At 38.1% G+C, this 5290-nt stretch overlaps 1 long non-coding RNA gene across 1 annotated transcript; it reads left to right on the plus strand.

Moving 5' to 3' along the window:
* The first annotated feature begins 1853 nt into the window (after positions 1 to 1853).
* Positions 1854 to 2495, plus strand: LOC121398101. The gene is made up of 2 exons (XR_005964105.1): positions 1854 to 2123; positions 2234 to 2495. It is a non-coding gene; the product is annotated as an uncharacterized LOC121398101 (long non-coding RNA).
* The last annotated feature ends 2795 nt before the right edge of the window (positions 2496 to 5290 follow it).

Here is a 5290-nt window from a genome sequence, read left to right on the forward strand (position 1 = left end):
AAGTAGTAGTCGAAGGTCGAAGTAGCCCATTCGATGGTCGAAGTAGCCCAAAAAACACTTTGAAATTCGAAGTTTTTTTAATTCGAATCCTTCACTCGAGCTTCATGAATCGGCCCCGGAATGTGCTTGGGCTGGGTAGCAACCAGGACCATCTAATAACATATGATTTCTATTTATCTTTTAGTGAATTAGGAATGCAGCAACCAGAGATGACTTTTACCAAGATTGTAGTAACAATCACCTGCATTATGGGTAAGTCACAGCAATAGCATTAAATATATTTATATAGTATAACATCTCCTTCAATATTTTTCATTAATATGACAGTTTTCTTATGTCTAAACCATTACCCCTGAGTTAATATGGTTTATTTTCATTTTTCAGATGTTGGCATAAAGTATTTGAACTTTAAATTCATCAAGCTGTACCAACCCGAAGTCAGTCTGTGCCGTAATATATTCGTTTTATGCTGCGGACTCGTATCCTGTGTCGGCTTTCTCCTGGCTGCTAATGTTAGGGTAAAAAAACCTGTTTCTATTTGCCAAATTTTATATTGAAACCAAAAATTCAGGCACTGATTGCTGCGTTTCTATTGTAGGGGACGGAATCGCAAATGGTCCATGCATTAGGAGGAGTTGTGGGATTTGCCATGGGATGTTTTTACAACCTATCGCAATTTTTGGTGTATATGAAGACTCCGGGCCAGAAAAACCGATGGATGGCTTATTACCGGATGTTTGTTTGCATATTCACTATTCTTCAATTAGTAACAAGTATCCTTTCTTAATAACTGCTACAATTGTATGATTTAATTGTGTCCTGTATGAATTCCACATTCACCATCTGGGGGGAGGGGCAGGTTAAAATTCAATCTGGGTCCCTATCGCAATAGTCTCTGGATAGGTGTAAACTCCTGTTCCCTTTCTATAGGGTCTTCCACCTATAGAACCTGGTTAGGAAGATGACAAACAACGGTGCCACCTAATTAGTATGTGGTTTTGTGTAGCCTTCCTGATAACCCCATTATGTTATTTTTTACTTATTATAGATATTGGTCATTTATGTCCCAGTATGTGCCTGTACCCCTAAAGTATTTATACTGTTGCCTGTATATTGGTCATGTGTTTTCCTTAATGCAGACATCTTTCAGTTGCGACAGTATTTATTACTTGTCAGATATTGCACAACTTCAACAGACGTTATCTGGTAAGTCATCATTACGCATTTAGATGTTATTTGTATATGCTAGCAGTGATGTGCATTTATTTTTATTACCCAACAAAAACTTTGTCTTTGAACTTGTAAACTTTAAAATGACTAGGGATGGGCAAATTTCTTGCGCCTTGTTTAGCGGCGGAAATTACGCCGATAGACTTGTATGGCGTTGTGCGTCAAAAAAAAAAGAGACACACGTCAAAAAAAAATTCGCCGTGCGACCACATTTTTTTTGACACCCATAGACTTTAATGGGCGTCGGCGGCAAATTTTTGGTGAAACGAAACGGGTCAAATTCGCCCATCCCTAAAAATGACCAATAAGACCGCATTCAAGGTAGTCAAGTTTTTTTTTCCACAATTCTATTCATTCCTCTTTTATATTTGAATTTTTAAATAAATACAGTAACATTCGTGGGTTTTTTTTAAATTGTGAGATTGTGTTTATTCGCAATAGTAGAAGAAAACTTAAAATCACACAAATCCGAATATAGATAAATAAGCCATACAGTGATGTCAGCGGTTATCATCTGTGCTTAGTGATGTCATTTGTGACACATCACAGCCTGTTGGCGTGGCTTTGGTTATGGGACTCATATTTTACAATATGGCATTCATTATACATACATTTTATCCCATGTTATGCCTATTTTAGTGTATGATACATGTAGAGGGATATCATTTTATCTTCTGTGTTTTGTTTGGGTGTAAGATTGGGTTCTTTTGGAGGTTTGATTACTAATACATGAACATCAAAAATGTCCCATAAATAATAACCTTTATACATCCTAACCACTAATTAAGCCTTTTTTGGTTTTTTTTGTTTAGAAAAATGCACTTTGCACAATGGAGTGGGCAGGAATGTTTGGGCTTCTCTGCTATATGCCTACATATGCCTTGGAAATTAAGGTCAGTAAATATTGATTTATTTTTACTGAAGACAAATAACTGTATGGGTATCATCATTTCTTACTGATGTATTAACACTTTTTACTTGATTGATATTTTCAACTATTTAGAAACTGACTCTAAAACGCCCACAAAACATAAAAGACGACTGGATATGCAAGCGGGAAGGATCTACATCTGATGAAGAGGCCCCTGAAGAACAAACACCAGTTATCTACGTGCACAAGATAACGTTGTTACCTTCCAATCAAATCACTGGGTTCAGCGATCCCGTTAATATACAAGGAACTTGTCAAATAACAGTATTAAAATAGCAACTGGAAGAATACTACGGAAACCGATCATTTAATAAAAATTAACTTGAATATTGTATATATGTAGTATTTTAATTTTTAAAAAACTATTATGCTTGCTAGAATTGTCATTTTTATTTTATATATATATACATCCATCCAAAGAAGATCAGCACTCTCAGGGCTTAAAAATATCAAAAAGGTTTTATTTAAAATAACACAGCATAGGACTAACGTTTCGGCCCTGTCCAGGGCCTTTTTCACCACCGCGGTTACATGCGGTTGAGACGCCGGCAAATTCATCTGTACTGACTGCTCTGGAGATCCGAAAAAAGCGCCAAAGTGTGACAATTTAAATGTATTTTTCTTATATGCGATTTTAAAAGTAACATTGTGAGTGTACTTTTTAACTTTATTGAGAATTAAAAAAATTACGGTTTTACACTATGTCAGCGCATTCTTTTAGAAATGTGGAATCAGAAGCCATCTGGAGAGGCTATTATTAATAACTCCTTTCAACGCCTTTTCTCCTTTTAAATGCTCGTGAGTACCCCACCATAAGAGTGACCACATTCGATTAATTCAAGGATTGGCACATAGAGAGCAGTAATAGAATTGGAAAAGGACACTCAGCACCAATTTTTATCTTTATTTTTATTTTTCTAATTTCACCTGAGGTGTATTAAATCTACATTAAGAGATACTATACTATATTGGAATTATTTCTTTTTTTCCCCTTATTTGTCTAATTCTCCTGCTCATGAGCGCCGGTCCTCCCCACAATACCCTTTAAAAGAGAGACTAGTGTCGGGGTGCAGCCTGGTAACCTCTCTTGGCAAATTCCTAGAGAAATGTTCTCCCATTACACAATTCTACTGGCAAAGGTAGTGTCCATTGGGAATCATGGATTTGTATGGGACATTTATACAATAAAAGCATTTAATGAAACATGCAGTGCGTGCCCCCCAACAGGGCCGGAACTAGGGGTAGGCAGAGTAGGCACGTGCCTAGGGCGCAAAGCTGAGTGGGCGCCAGGTACGTACCTGCTCTTTCACCTACCCCATGTCCGGTCCTGTATCTCCCTGGCTGCCGCTGGAAATTTGCGGTTAAATATGTTCGCGCATGCGCGCTGGTGCGTATTTTCGCGCTGGCGCGTATTTTCACGCATGCGCGATTGAGCAGACACTAAACCGGCGCCGTGGCGGCCAGGTTGACTAGGGCGCCTGGCTGGGTTGGCCCGGCTCTGCCCCCCAACACCGTGCTGTTAAACTATAGGCTTAGGCACAACATTTGGAAGGTTACAGAAATATTGTTTCATACAGATTGTAATTTATCCACAATATGCCTTTGTTATCCCCCTGTTTGAGATCCATGTTATATCTTGTACTCGTTTTCTAAATCCACTACTAATGCTCTTACTAATCTAATGGGTTTCTGTTATCTGAGTAGAAGCAAATGTCAGCTTTTTACCACTAGAGGTTGGCTGGCACAGAGAATCCAATGTCATAAATGGGGTGTGCAGGCCTATGAGATGGCTGGATGGATAGAACAATAGACCAGGTTGCTGTTTGGGAAGAGAATGAGAGAAGTCGAGTTTGGGCATCAAATCGGAGAAATTTATACAATTCAGGTTTTTGCTAATTTTTATCAAGTTTTTTCCCAACCTGACTTTTTCAAGTTATTTTATTGATAAATAAGATAAAATCATGGATGGGAGTTTGGCCGAGCTTGATTTAATAAAAATATGAGATAAATTCGAGTTTTAGTAAATAACCCCCTCAGTTTTGCAAAACAAAGTTTCTTCAAAGCAGTTTTAACACATTTTCTAATCTTTTAATGCAATGGAGAAAATCACTAAATCAAATAAATATAATGACGCCAACCAATAACATTAAGTTGGCGCACAAAATGAAAATATGAATGCACTGCCATGAAAGTTGAGGCTCGGCTGCACATGCCGCAAACAGATGGCTCCAGAAATCTCTGTATCAGCATTTATATAAGCCATGCAGAATAACTGTATACAGCTGGGGACATTACAATGACTGTTGCCTGCTGGTGACATCATAATGACTATTGCCAGCTGGTGACATCATAATGACTATTGCCAGCTGGTGACATCATAATGTCAAGATACCACCCACTAAGAAAAACAAGCCTGGGACATCACTGAGAGATTACAGTCATGTGACATCACATTATGACATCACAATGACATGAATCAAGGTACTGACCTTGATCAGGTCAGTTTTATCAGTTGTGGTGAGTGAGGTGTTGGCTTCACATCACTGTCACTGATTCAATTTCTACTCATTTATATTTAAACTTTATTCATTATATTTACTATTTGAAAATCTTAATATGAAGAAAAACTGTATAACAGGTTTAGCCTTATTACCAATAATTTGGACTGTTTGGACGACTATTGGCCTTGCAGTATCTTATACTATAGCTCTTACTCTGGGACACATAAAGCCTGTTGTGCCATTTATAAGGTAAGTCTGTGTTATTTTCCTACATGGAGGGGCAGATGTATGAAGGATCGAATATCGAGGGTTAATTAACCCTCGATATTCGACTAGGAACTAAAATCGTTCGACTTCGAATATCGAAGTCGAGCGATTTAGCGCAAATCCTGCGATCGAACGATCGAAGGATTATTCGTTCGATCGAACGATTAAATCCTTCGAATCGAACGATTCGAAGGATTTTAATACAACGATCGAAGGAATATCCTTCGATCAAAAAATCTCAGGAAAGCCTATGGGGACCTTCCCCATAGGCTAACATTGACTTCGGTAGCTTTTAGCTGCCGAAGTAGGGGGTCGAAGTTTTTCTTAAAGAGACAGTACTTCGACTATCGAATGGTCGAAT

This window comes from Xenopus laevis, chromosome 9_10L, assembly GCF_017654675.1.
Source record: "Xenopus laevis strain J_2021 chromosome 9_10L, Xenopus_laevis_v10.1, whole genome shotgun sequence".
NCBI classification, from domain to species: domain Eukaryota; kingdom Metazoa; phylum Chordata; class Amphibia; order Anura; family Pipidae; genus Xenopus; species Xenopus laevis.